Genomic DNA, 15,301 nt, shown 5'->3' on the forward strand with positions numbered 1-15,301 from the left:
TCATACTTTAGGAGCTCAACCATGTTCTTATCATAGATACATCTCTTATGTGTGTAAAGATGTACTTCAAAATTAAAGGGGTCGTCTATTTTATAAAAAAAAATATTTTCATGTACTCTGTTAGCAGACTTTAAAGAGAACCTGTCTGCATGATTTTGTAATGTAAAAAAGTAAAGATATGGATGTAATGGCACTGTAACTGTAATACAGTGGGTACGTAAAGTATTCAGACCCCTTTAAATTTTTCACTCTTTGTTTCATTGCAGCCATTTGGTAAATTCTAAAAAGTTCATTTTGTTCTCATTAAAGTACACTCTGCATCCCATCTTGACTGAAAAAAACAGAAATGTAGAAATTTTTGCAAATTTATTAAAAAAGAAAAACCGAAATATCACATGGTCATAAGTATTCAGACCCTTTGCTCAGACACTCATATTTAAGTCACATGCTGTCCATTTCCTTGTGATCCTCCATGAGATGGTTCTACTCCTTCATTGGAGTCCAGCTGTGTTTAATTAAACTGATAGGACTTGATTTGGAAAGGCACACACCTGTCTATATAAGACCTCACAGCTCACAGTGCATGTCAGACCAAATGAGAATCATGAGCTCAGAGACAGAATTGTGGCAAGGCACATATCTGGCCAAGGTTACAAAAGAATGTCTGCATTACTCAAGGTTCCTAAGAGCACAGTGACCTCCATAATCCTTAAATGGAAGAAGTTTGGGACCACCAGAAGTCTTCCTAGACCTGGCCGTCCAGGCAAACTGAGCAACCGTGGGAGAAGAGCCTTGGTGAAAGAGGTAAAGAAGAACCCCAAGATCACTGTGGCTGAGCTCCAGAGATGCAGTAGGGAGATAGTAGAAAGTTCCACAAAGTCAACTATCACTGCAGCCCTCCAACAGTTGGGCCTTTATGGCAGAGTGGCCCAACGAAAGCCTCTCCCGGACTATGAGAAATAAGATTCTCTGGTCTGATGAGACGAAGATAGAACTTTTTGGTGATAATTCTAAGCGGTATGTGTGGAGAAAACCAGGCACTGCTTATCACCTGCCCAATACAATCCCAATGGTGGTGGCAGCATCATGTTCTGGGGGTCTTTTTCAGGTGCAGGGACAAGACGATTGGTTGCAATTGAAGGAAACATGAATGCGGCGAAGTACAGAGATATCCTGGATGAAAACCTCTTCCAGAGTGCTCTGGACCTCAGATTTGGCTGAAGGTTGGCTGTACTAGCTCAAAAGGCTGCTTCTACTCAATACTGAGCAAAGGGTCTGAATACTTATGACCATGTGATATTTCAGTTTTTCTTTTTTAATAAATTTGCAAAAATTTCTACATTTCTGTTTTTTTCAGTCAAGATGGGGTGCAGAGTGTACTTTAATGAGAAAAAAAATCAACTTTTTAGAATTTTCCAAATGGCTGCAATGAAACAAAGAGTGAAAAATTTAAAGGGGTCTAAATACGTTCCGTACTCACTGTACATATTTAATTGATCCATTTAGTGAATAAATCTGCTTCGCTGTACTTCTTCTGTCACCATTTGAAGTTTTCTGTTAATTTGATTTTCGGAGCATAGGGTCTGGACTGTGCACTGGGTCTTCTCCTCCCTGTCTGTGATTCACCAGCCCCTCCTCCTGCCTCCAGTCTTTGAATGATCTGCCTCCTCTGTTTGAAATCTCAGCATTGATCTGTCATTCACAGACAGTCAGCATGCGGAGAAGCGGGGAATTACAGAAAGGGAGAAGACCCAAAGAATTGTACAGAATATCTTTCACTCTAGAGGATCTGACTTGTTATTATGCTGCACTGTAAAGTAAACACTAAGTGTATGTGCACATGTTAAGTATTTGGTGCAGAAATTTCGGCACTATTTCTGCATCTGTTGGCAGGAAAAACACAGCTGCAAAAATACACGTTTTTTTTCTTGCGTAATTGGTGCAGATTTTTCCGCTCTCATTAGTATGGGTGAAATCTGCACCAAAAACACTGAAATTAACATACTGCAGATTTAAATCTGCACCAAATTTGCAAGTCAAAAATAAGCAACATGTGAATGGGGCAGCACGGTGGCTCAGTGGTTAGCACTGCAGCCTTGCAGCGCTGGGGTCCTGGGTTCAAATCCCACCAAGGACAACATCTGCAAGGAGTTTGTATGTTCTCCCTGTGTTTGCGTGGGTTTCCTCCCACACTCCAAAGACATACTGATAGGGAATTTAGATTGTGAGCCCCGATGGGGACAGCGACGATAATGTATGTAAAGCGCTGCGGAATATGTTAGCGCTATATAAGAATAAAGATTATTATTATATTATAATGAGACTTCAGGATTCTCAATTACTTTGCTTGCATTAGGAAACCCTTCAGGCTTTGTGACAAATCTGCACAGAAAAAAACAAGACAAAAACTCATCAAATCTGCAATGTCTGCACAGGCCCTTACTGTTAGGTTTCCCCAGATTTTAGGGGACACCTGGTCATACAAATGAATATTGTCCAAAGTGGATAATTCCTTTAATATTGGATCTCTATCAAAGTTGCAATACATTCTTAAGTAATGTCTTGTCAGTACATTAAATTGAAAAAAAAAAATACACACTGACTAAAATAAATATTAAGATGACAGCATAATTAAGAGTGTATAAACCTACAACGAAAGAAGAGTAAACAACAAACGCTACAAATATTAAAATTTATATTTATTATTCACTTTTAATACTATGAGACATTACACCTTAAATATCAAGAAAGAGAAAAAGGGAGATAGACCAGAGAATTGGTCTGTGGGCTTCTAAAGATATAGAGAATTAGCACATCAAAGAAGTCATAATAAGTCAAATAACAGTGAAATGCAATAAGGATACCCATTCCTTGTAGATTGAGAGCCCTCGCGTGCAGGATCTTCGCTCCTTATGTACCAGTCGCTGACTTGTACTGTTCAAAATTATTGTATTGTTTGCTATGTATACCCCTTTCACATGTAAAGCGACATGGAATAAATGGCGCTATAATAATAATAGTGATCGCGGCATTTAGAAGATAGTGAGAGGAGAGGGGGTCGTCCACTTACCTCTCCGACGGCCCCCTGATGTCTTACAGGACCTGCCGTTGTCATGGCAGCCGGAGGTCACATGACCGCCTCCGGATCTGCCATATATGGTGTCCTGCTAGGCTCAGTCTGCAGCTGAAGTCTAGCAGGAGACAGACAGTGTGAAACTGTCAGCAAAGCTCTCATGCGATGCAATACATGTCTATTGCATTGCATAAGAACAGTGATTAGAAAACTAAAAATTAATGTCCCATACAGGACTAAGTAAAAATGTAAAAAAAAAAGTCTAAAAAATGTTTTCAAACTGTTAAAAAAAATCACAAAATAAATAAAATATTAAACCAATAAATCCGTTTATTTATGTAAAAACAAAAAAAGTACACATATTTGGTATCGCCGCGTCCGAAACAACCTGATCTATAAAACTGTCACACTAATTAACTCCTTCTGTGCACACCGTAATAAAAATAAATAAAAAACGGAGCAAAAAACTATGCTTTTTCATCATATCGCCAAACAAAAAGTGGAAAAAATGCGATCAAAAAGCAAAATGGAAATAAAAATGATACCGCTGAAAACGTCATCTTGTTCCGCAAAAAAAAAGCCGCCATACAGCTCCATCAGCCGAAAAATAAAAAAGTTATAGCTCTCTGAATAAAGCGATGCAAAAAAAATATTTTTTCTATAAAATTGTTTTATTGTGTAAAAGCGCCAAAACATAAAAAAATATACAGTAAGTGTAGTATCGGTGTAAACGTACTGACCCGAAGAATAATGCTGCCTTATCACTTTTACCACACGCAGAACGGCATAAAAAAAACCCTCAAAAAACAATTCCTGAATTGTTGGTTTTTGTTAATTTTGCCTCCCAAAAAACGGAATAGAAAGCGATCAAAAAATGTCACATACCCAAAAATGGTACCAATAAAAATGTCAACTCGTCCTGCAAAAAATAAGCCATCACATGACTCTGTCGGCCGAAATATGGAAAAATTATAGCTTTCAAAATATGGCGATGCAAAAACTAGATTTTGCAATAAAAGAGTCTTTTAGTGTGTGACAGCTGTCAGTCATAAAAACCCGATATAAATCTGGTATCTCTGTAATCGCACCGACCCAAAGAATAACGTAATCTCATCACTTATATCGCACGAGGAACGGCGTAAAAAATAAATAAAACCAATTCTTCACCTGCTACTGATTTGTTTATTATGTCTCCCAAAGATCGCAGTAAGGCTCTGCTCACATTTATCCTGCGCTCTGCGCTGAGCACTTACACCAGACTTTCTGTGTAAATCTCTGAAATACGTGATTCAGACGGAACCCATGACGGAAGATTCCCTGTAATGAGGCAGATATAGGCCACTGTGGATGCCGTCTGGCCTGTGATCCCACGGTGTCAGTTTTTTTAGGCGTGCATAAAAGTGCGGTTGGCCACAGTTTTGTGCACTTCTGAAAAAAAGGACACCGCTAAACAGAGGCCAGACGGAGTCCAAATTAACTCTGCTGCCTCATTACAGTGAATGGATCCCGCAGGGGTTTCATCTGAATTACATCACTTGGAAATTTAGATGGAAACCCCGATGTAAGTGCTCAGCTTAGAGCGCCGAATAAATGTTACGTAAAATGTTCCCAATAAAAGCTTCAACTCAGTCCTCAAAAAAAGCTAGTCCCCACTCAGGTCCGTTATCTGTTAAAAATATAAGGGACTTCCAAGTTACTGGTAGCAGAAAGGCTCTGGAAAAGCGAAATGGCTCTTGCCCCCCAAAAGAAATTCAGAAAATTTTGTGCTCCCAAATCCAAGTGCCTATTCTACAATAATTTGTTCTCCAATTGTCAAATAGCACTCCGTCCCCCCCAGATCTCGCCGTATGGCTGAGCGGTACGATACAGCCACATATGGGGTATTGCCACTTTTAGAAGAAATTGTGTGACACATTTCGGCACCATTTTTACCCATTGCCCTGTGTGAAAATGTAAAATCTGAGGGTAAAACATTTTTTTGTGGTAAAAATATAATTATGCTTTTTTCACTGCCCAATGATATCAATTTAAAAATTAAAAAATACTCACTACTTCCCTAGATGAATTCCTTGAGAGGTGTAGTTTACAAAATGGGGTCACTTGTGGGGGTTTCTGCTTTTTCGGCATGTCAGCGACTCTTCAAATGTGACATGCTGTCTGCAACCCATCCCAGCCAACATAGCGCTCCTTTCTCTTCCGAACCCTGCCGTACACCAAAGCAGTGGTTTTCCCCCACATATGGGGTATCAGCGTACTCAGGAGAAATTGCACAACAAATTTCAAGGTGCAATTCTCCTGTTATCCTTATTATAATGCAAAATTAGAGGATGAAAAACATTTATTGTGGGAAAAATGTAAAAATTTTATTTTTATGGCTCAATATTATAAACTTCTGTGAAGCACCTGGGGGTGCAAGGTGCTCACCACACATCTAGATAAGTTCCCTAAGGGGTCTAGTTTCCAAAATGGTGGCACTTGTGGGGGGTTTCCACTGTTTAGGCACATTAGGGGCTCCCCAAATGCAACATGGCGTCCGCTAATTATTCAAGCAAATTTTACATTCAAAAAGTCAAATGGCGCTCCTTCCCTTCCAAACCCTGCCGTGCGCCCAAACAGTGGTTTTCCTCCACATATCAGGTATCAGTGTGTTCAGGAGAAATTGCTCAACAAATTTCATGGTGCAATTTCTCCTATTACCCTTATGATAATGCAAAATTAAGGGATGAAAAACGTTTTTGTGGGAAAAATGTGAAAATTTTATTTTTACAGCTCAATATTATAAACTTCTGTGAAGCACCTGGGGGTGCAAGGTGCTCACCACACATCTAGATAAGTTCCCTAAGGGGTCTAGTTTCCAAATTGGTGTCACTTGTGGGGGGTTTCCACTGTTTAGGCACATCAGGAGCTCTCCAAACGCAACATGGCGTCCGCTAATTATTCAAACAAATTTTACATTCAAAAAGTCTAATGGCGCTCCTTCCCTTCTGAACTCTTCCATGCCCCCAAACAGTGGTTTTTCCCCCCATATTGGGTATCTACTAACTCAGGAGAAATTGCACAACAAACTGCATGGTGAAATTTCTCCTGTTACCCTTATGAAAATGCAAAAGTGGGGGCTGAAAAACATTTTTGTGGGAAAAATGTGAAAATTTTATTTTTACAGCTCAATGTTATAAACTTCTGTGAAGCACCTGGGGGTTTAAGGTGCTCATCACACATCTAGATAAGTTCCGTGAGGGGTCTAGTTTCCAAAATGTTGTCACTTATGGGGGGTTTCTACTGTTTGGGCACATCAGGGGCTCCCCAAATGCAACATGGCGTCCGCTAATTATTCAAGCAAATTTTACATTCAAAAAGTCAAATGGCGCTCCTTCCCTTCCGAACCCTGCCGCATGCCCAAACAGTGGTTTTCCCACACATATGGGGTATGTGCGTGCCCAGGGGAAATTGCACAACAAATTTTGGGGTCCAATTTTTCCTGTTACCCCTGCAAAAATAAAAAAAATTGGGTCTAAAGTAACATTTTTGTGAAAAAAAGTTAAATGTTAGTTTTTTTATTCCACATTCCAAAAATTCCTGTGAAGCACCTGAAGGGTTAATAAAGTTCTTGAATGTGGATATGAGCACATTGAGGGGTGCAGTTTTTAGAATGGTGTCACTTTTTGGTATTTTCTGTCATAAAGACCCCTCAAAGTGACTTTAAATATGATGTGGTCCCTAAAAAAATGGTTTTGTAAATTTTGTTGGAAAAATGAGAAATCGCTGGTCAACTTTTAACCCTTATAGCTCCCCAATAAAAAAAAATTTTGGTTCCAAAATTGTGCTGATGTAAAGTAGACATGTGGGAAATGTTATTTATTAATTATTTTGTGTGACATATCTCTCTGATTTAAGGGCATAAAAATTCAAATTTTGAAAATTGCAAAATTTTCAAAATTTTCGCCAAATTTCCGTTTTTTTCACAAATAAACGCAAGTGATATCGAAGAAATGTTACCACAATCATGAATTACAATATGTCACAAAAAAACAATCTCAGAATCAGGGGATCCGTTGAAGCGTTCCAGAGTAATTACCTCATAAAGTGACAGTGGTCAGAATTGTAAAAATTGGCCTGGTCATTAACGTGCAAACCACCTTGGGTTGTAAAGGGGTTAAAAATATATATATACAATTTAGGTCAAATTTCAAACTAATTCAATACAAATCAAAATGTCATGATTTTGTGACTCTACCCTTAATATGCTAACATTTTTGACATGAACGTGGCGTCCAACCATCACAGAAAGTTGAATGTGGCTGACAAATCTAATCAATAGAACAGTTCTCCCTTTACTACTACATAGTTGGGTGGTGGGGTAGACACTTGGCATTAGACATTAGCAAAGTTTATATCTGGTCAGCCATAGTTTATAATAACATCTATCAACAAGACTACTAGAGATAATCAAACCATTTGAAATTCAAATTCAGGTTCAGCTAATTTTTCCCAAAAATTCAATTCAATTAATTTAATCGCGAGGAAACTTAAGTAGTCCAATTACCTTGCAGCAGTGTGCAGAACATTTTGCCATCCCTGGATAATGTATCCACTCTGTTTTATGAGAGTGAAAAAGAGATTCCAAACTTTTGTACTACAAGAATAAGAAATGTGTAATTTGAATGTATTAATCAATTACACTGACACTCCATGCCCTATCTCTCCCACTATTGATGCAGCTAAATGTTCTTCAACATTTGTACCCTTTTATTTCCCTATGTGGAATGAGCTGTGCACTCTGACCTCTATCCCTATTCTAAAAAAGCATAAAATAGCAGTCTTTGCCAACATCCATATTTTTACTGCCCGTAATAGTCCACCCATATGATCTAGGATAGACTAAGTGATGTGATATCTGTAGGGCATAATCAGGAGCTTGTCATCTTCCTTCTTATGATTCTTTAGCAGTGTGTGAAATGGCACCAGGCATATTTTTAGGAAGGGAGGCTGATCCGCGTGAAATGTATCGCAAATTGGTTGAATTTGCAGGGACCTGCAAATTTCAGGTATTTTGACTAGAAATCGATTTGATTCAAATCGATTTGCTCATCTCTAATGAATACCACTGTCAAAGCCGAATCGACCATTTGTTACTAAGATTTTTTTTAGAAAAATTAAATGTGAAGGTTCCGCTTAAGTCAAGTCGTTAAACCATACAATTGATATTATACTAGAATTAGCCAACTTGCCAGTATCTGGCAGGATAGTACACCTATGCACAGATTACTCTGCAAGAACGAAACCACATACATTTTATAAATGCATGCACTAGTGGCCATAGAAAAAATACAATTGCCTGTAGAAAACTTATAGCATATATGGAGCACTCAATTTAATTGTAAAATTACATCTCTTTCAGCATGAAATGTGAATGGAGAGCCTAAGAGTTAATGTTTTTAAGGAACCTATCACCACAACAACTATTTCCAATCATAAATCTACCGAGGTTCCTTAGTGGTGTTTGACAGCTGTACAGTATGTAAACATTGCCATGCACATACGGTTTGGTAACATAACTGGGAACCTTGCATAAGTAGTAGAACCTGAAAAGCTGGATGTGGCTTCATGTTTCTACGGTGTTTCCTGACTTGCACATCAAGATCTTAATCACCCTCATTGGGGCATTCACAGGAGATATATAATAGATAGAACATGCCTTGAGACAAGATATTCAGATTAAGACTGTGAGACACAGGAATGAATGGATGGTATGTGGAAAAAATGCTATTACATCAGACTCTGAGCTTAAAGAGAACCTGCCATCAGGATCATGCATGTTAAAATAAAGGTATTGGCATACTGTCGCTGTTATACTGGTTCATTAGATACCTTCAGTGTAGAAATCCACAGCCTGGTTATTGTTTAATCATCATTAGAAATTTGGGTTTCCTGAGTTCTTCGTGCATCGGGGCGGGACTGTGAGTAGTGTCTTCGGCTCAGCCTCAGCCCCTCTGCTTCCTCTGGTGTCCATATTTTCTGTTTTAAATTTTGCACCGGCATTATCCTAACTGCGGGCGGCGTTTGCACCCATTGATCTCGTGGCGGGCTTCAGGAAATGGCGCTGGTGGAAGCACATGCGCATATTGACCTCTTGCGGTCATCAGGAAAATGGCGGAGGTGATGGCACAAGCGCAGATTGAGATCTGCTTGTCTCTGAGCTGAGATCTCAATCTCCGCATGCGCCACCACCGGCGCCATTTTCCTGAAGCCTGCCGGAAGATCAATATACGCAAGCGTCGTCCACGGTTAGGAAGGTGCCAGCGTGAAATTTAACACAGTAAAAAGATACAGAAAACAGAGGCAGTGGAGGGGCCAGGGCAGAGCTGAAGACCCTACCCATAATTTGGCCTTGATGCACGAAGAACTTAGGAAACTCAAACTTCTAAATTTAGGTTTATGAAAATGTTTTCAAATCCAGTGACTGATTCTTATGTTTTCTTATGCCCTTATACACTTCTATTTTTAACCATCACATATGCATTTTGCACAAAACGCACGTGAAACTATGCACAAGTGAGATGAACAAGAAAAATCCTTATTGTAGCCAAAATTGTGCACAATATTATATATAAAAATTTGTTGAACATTCATTCTGCAACTTTATTGAAAATTAGTTCTTGAGCCCTTTTCTTTTCTCTTCAAAGCTCCTCGTGATCCTTTTTCTCTTATAGATGGCCTGCGGATCTTCTCTGTGAAGCATCCAGCAGTAGTCCCCCATCATGTTCACATTCCATCTACCTTGGTATGGTCGTTCCATCTTGATACCCTGATGAAATCTTTCTCCTTGTTCTTCGGTAACAGCACCAAGGTTTTCAGGAAAGTAATCCAAATTGGAATGTAAAAAATGTAACTTCAAATTCATCAGACAACCCAAGGCTTTGAAAGGTTTATGCATGTTCTCCATGATGGACTTAAATGTCGGATCTTTGTTGTTACCTAAAAATTTCTTCCGGACTTGTTTAAAAAATTTCCAAGCCCTTTTCTCAACAGCTTTCATTTTTGTTTCAAGCACGTCATCCTTCATGTGTTTCTGAATAACTGGACCCACAAAAATGCCTTCCTTCAGTTTTGTTTCTGACAGTCTTTGAAACTTGATACACAGGTATTTAAGTCTCTCCTTCTTTCGGTAGAGCTATCACAAACTGCTTTATCAGTCCAAACTTAATATGGAGCAGTGGCAGGAGAACTTTAGTGGGATCAACTAAACTTTCCGCAACTATGTTCTTGAATCCAGGTTGCAAAAATGTTCTCATGGCCAACTTTTTTGGCTCCAGTTTACTGAATTCAGCGATCGAAAGTATATAAAAATCACCTGTTACTTTTCAAACAATTTTACCTGGGTTATTAAATGGAACTTTTCGCCTTGGAAAATGCTTTATACTTGCAGATATATGGGTTTATCTGTAAGTAAATAGCGCTTGAATAATGACCGGCTGACTTACTGAAGGTGCGGCTACCGGAAGAAAATGAACTCATTACCTCCTGAGAGGTGGCAGCTTTTAGTCATGGGGGCGGTGCAGTGAGCAATAGCAGACATTGCGGCAGCTTTAAGCATGCCGGGACACTTTGAGAAACAGATGTTCTGCAGAGCCGTCTGTCAATCAAAGTTTCAGGGCATATTTACAGCCACTGCTCATAGTACAGTGAGCAGTGCTGGGAGCAGTGACTGTAGCCACTCTGCAAATTTCAAGGTATCATTTATTCAGTTTCCTATAACCTACATGCCCATATAGACGGCTTAGGAGGGTTGGTCAAAGATTCCCTTTATGTGTTCTATCAGTTTACAGTATTCCTTAACTAGGTGCAGTAATCCAAAAACTTAATGTATCAAATACACAATAATGTGGAACTAATCTGTAAATAGAATTTTTTTACACAACTTATACACTCATCAATCATAACATTAAAACCAAATGTCTAAAACTTTTGACATTCCACCAAAATAACGTTGACAAATTGGGGCGTGGACTCAACAAGACCTCTAAAGGTGTGCTGTGGTATTTGGAAGCAAAATAAAACCAGCAGATCCTTAAAAGTCCCCCAACGAGTTAAGCTGGATCACCATTGATCATACTTGTTTCTTTTTTTTAAGCACATTCCACAGATGCCCGATTGGATTGAGATCTGGAGAATTTGGAGAACAAGTCAATAACTTGAATTCTTTGTCATGTTTCTCACACCATTTCTGGATAATTTTTTGCAGTGTAGCACACTACCCTACTGACAAGGTCATACCTGGCAGTGTAGGGCCAGCAATTGCTGCCCTAGCAGAATTACTACTGTTTAAATGACAACGGACAGGGAGTAGATGCCATTGGTACTAGCGGTAGCATTGCAGTGTAGAAGACAATGGACAGGCAAACAGAAGGTATGGCAAATGTAATCATTGGCATCAATCGGAGGTGAATGAATGCCTGATTAATTTTGACAAATGTAAGGTTTCCCATGCTTGCTGTAACATACCTGGCGGCGTCCTTGCATGGTGGTCCATCTCCCACTGTGCAAGAGCGCGCACTTGATCTCCAGTCCAGAATGTCTCTCTGGCTTCCCTCCTTGCTGTCTGTTTGTCTGTTTTGGCTGCATAGGGCGACGCCCGCTGAACTTCCTGTTTCTTGTACCTGCTGCGGACACGCCCCTGTTGCACCTTCAGCCTATTGCTGTCCATCTTTGGGTATTTATACCACCTTCTTCCTCAAGATGGCGCCTGAGCATTGTGTCCTGTCAGTTGGCTTTTTTGTCTCTGACATGCCAGGTCCTATCCTGTTTTCCTGCCTGTTTTCCAGTTCTGTGTCTGAACTGTGGTCTGTTCTTGTGAACACGCTTCTTGCCTGTTCTTTCGCCTTCTAGGGGCTGTATTCCTAGATCTGCCTGTCTGTGCCTTGCGGTATCTGTTCCCGTCTGAACAGAGTCCTGTTTGTGTCCCTGCCTTGCGGTATCTGTTCCTGTCTGAACTGAGTCCTGTCTATTTCTCCTGTCTTGCAGTATCTGTTCCCGTGTCTGAACTGAGTCCTGTCTATGTCTCCTGCCTTGCGGTATCAGTTCCCGTGTCTGAACTGAGTCCTGTCTGTGTACTCTTGCCTGCTGCCTTTCCTGGAGGCTGTATTTCCAGGCCTGTCTGAACACGCTCCTAGCCTGTTCCTCCCGCCTTCTAGGGGCCGATTACCTAGATCCGTTCCTGTATCTTGTCTGTCCTGTCTGAACACGCTCCTTGCCTGTTCGTCCCGCCTCTCTGGGGGCCGTATTCCCAGACCCGCTCCTGTATCCTGCTGCAGTGTCGGTCTCTTCCGTACACTCAGTTCCAGTCTGAACTCTCTCCTATCCTTTACCTGTTTTGCCTCTATGTCCGTTCCTTTCCTTTTTCTGCAGAGTCTGAACTCGTACCTAACTCCTGCTTGTTGTCTCTGTACTCCCGTTTGTGAGTTTGTGGTCCCCTCGCTACTTCACTGCAAGTACCCTGTGGGTATCTGGCTCTGCCTTTCCCTTCCTGTCTGTTCCGTGTGAACAGAGCCCTGTCCGTCCTGCTCTGACTCCTTGCTCACTGCTCCGGCAGCCTTGCTCTGCTCTTACCCTTTTGCTCACTGCTCCGGCAGTCCTGTCCTGCCCTGCTTCTGCCCGCTGCTCCGGCAGTCCTGTCCTGCCCTGCTTCTGCCCGCTGCTCCGGCAGTCCTGTCCTGCCCTGCTTCTGCCCGCTGCTCCGGCAGTCCTGTCCTGCCCTGCTTCTGCCCGCTGCTCCGGCAGTCCTGTCCTGCCCTGCTTCTGCCCGCTGCTCTGGCAGTCCTGTCCTGCCCTGCTTCTGCCCGCTGCTCCGGCAGTCCTGTCCTGCCCTGCTTCTGCCCGCTGCTCCGGCAGTCCTGTCCTGCCCTGCTTCTGCCCGCTGCTCCGGCAGTCCTGTCCTGCCCTGCTTCTGCCCGCTGCTCCGGCAGTCCTGTCCTGCCCTGCTTCTGCCCGCTGCTCCAGCAGTCCTGTCCTGCCCTGCTTCTGCCCGCTGCTCCGGCAGTCCTGTCCTGCCCTGCTTGTGCTCGCTGCTCCTGCAGCCCCGTCCTGCTCTGTTCTTGCCCACCGCTTTGGGCGTTCCCTCTCTGCTGTGGTTGTCTACCGCATCTGCGGTTCTGTGACCCAGTCTGTACTGGGTCTTAACCTTTCTGTGCTCCAGCCCGTCCTTTCGGCCAGTACCTCCCTGCCTGCATACTCGCCTGTATCCACCCCTCTGCATACCTGCCGTGTTTGCTTACATCCACCAGTCTGTGCCAGCCTAACCTGCCTGTTCCAGTAATTCCAGTGTGGGTCAACCCCCGTGTCCGGAGTTTGACCTGGAGTAGCACCTGGTCCCTCTGCCCGGTTTCTCCCTGGTGCACTGGCGTCGTATGCCGTCGTGCCACCTTGGTCGGATCGGCCAGATACTTAGTCACGCCCCTCCAGGCACTCTCCGGTCCATGGTCCAGTGGAACCACAACACCCGCACACGCCAGTCAGTCCGGGCGTGTGCATAACACTTGCAAAGGATAACCTGGTCCACTTGGGTGTTACAAACCCACTGGCCTTGCGCAATCCTCTCTCTGACAGTTGACACTGGAAGATGGACATGACACTATGCCCATAGCAAACTGGGCCAATTCTTGCTACAGGTTCAAACTGCTAAGCCAGAATTCTATAGATGAGGACTCAGGATTTCTGCTGGAGAAAGGGCACAGTGCAGGTATGACAGAACCTGGCTTTTCAGATGCTGCGATTCTGTTTGCTGAAGTGCATCAGGCTGGTGCAGCGACAAAAAAACATATGGTTCATCTTGTCATATATACTGCAAATGCTGTTGCTGCTGCTTTAGTTATTTATTGTAGCTGTAGTACTAGCACACATGGGAGAGCGTTGACTTTAAAGCACATGTCAAACTCTGGCCTGAGGGCCAAATCTGGCCCACTGGGTGAGTATATTTGGCCCCCGATGTTGGGCAGGTCCCCCGAGTATATCTGGCCCGCACTTTCACGCGGCATCGTACTTTCAACTGTATCGGCATCCTAGATGCTGATACAGTTGAAAGCAATGATGGAGGAAGGAGCATTAGCTGCTGATCCATCTCCCATCATTACCCCTAGGCATCTGACATCTCAGCGCAGAGGGCGCAATCACGTCATTACAATGCACTCGCTGTACCGAGATGTTCAGAGGATCTGAAGACACCATGAAGAGACCGGAGCAGGAAGAAACGGGCAGAGGTGAGTATTTTTTTTATGTGGGGCCTATTGTACTGTATGGAGCACTCTGTGGTGCCATTATACTGCATGGAGCACTATGTGGTGTCCTTTATATTGTACGGAGCACTATGTGGCACCATTATGCTGTATGAAGCACTATGTGGGGCAATTATACTGTATGGAACACTGTGGGGCCATTATACTGTATGGAACACTGTGGTGCCATTATACTGTATGGAGCACAATTTGGGGCCATTATACTATATGGAGCACTATGTTGGGCCATTATGCTGTAAAGAACACTAAGTGAGGCCATTATATTGTATGGACCACTATATGGGGCCATTATACTGTATGGAGCACTATGTGGGGCCTTTATACTGTAAAGAGCACTATGCAAAGCCATTATACTGTATGGAGCACTATGTGGGGCTTTTATACTGTACGGAGCACTTTTTATGGCCATTATACTGTATGAAACACTATGTGAGGTCATTATACTGTATGAAGCACTCTGTGGGGCCATTACACTGTATGGAGCACTATATTTGGCCATTATACTGTATAGAGCACTCTGTGGGGCCATTGTACTGTATGGAAAGCAATGCAGGGTTCATTATATGGTATGGAGGACTATGCGGGGCCCATTATAATGTATGGAGCACTTTTTATGACCATTATACTTTATGGAAGGCTGTGTGGGGAGAATCATTCTGTAATGGGGTCACCATTCTTTGTAGGGGGGATTGAGGGAGGGGGTTCAGTAGTCATACTGTGCGTGTGGAGGGTACTGTGGAGGAATTCACTTTGTGGGGGTCATAGTCTGTTTAAGGGCACTTTTGTTTGCATTATACTTTATTATCTGCATTATTCAAGGTTTCTATCCTTTCTTATTACATATTTAAATTAGGCCATTGGGCCATATGCTTTTTACGGCTCTTACATAACATATTATATTATTCCAATATTTTATTCTAAGATCTATTAGTTAAAATTA

The sequence above is a fragment of the Phyllobates terribilis genome, unplaced genomic scaffold (assembly GCF_046119375.1).
Source record: "Phyllobates terribilis strain yellow unplaced genomic scaffold, ASM4611937v1 Scaffold_2__4_contigs__length_985480577, whole genome shotgun sequence".
NCBI lineage: Eukaryota > Metazoa > Chordata > Amphibia > Anura > Dendrobatidae > Phyllobates > Phyllobates terribilis.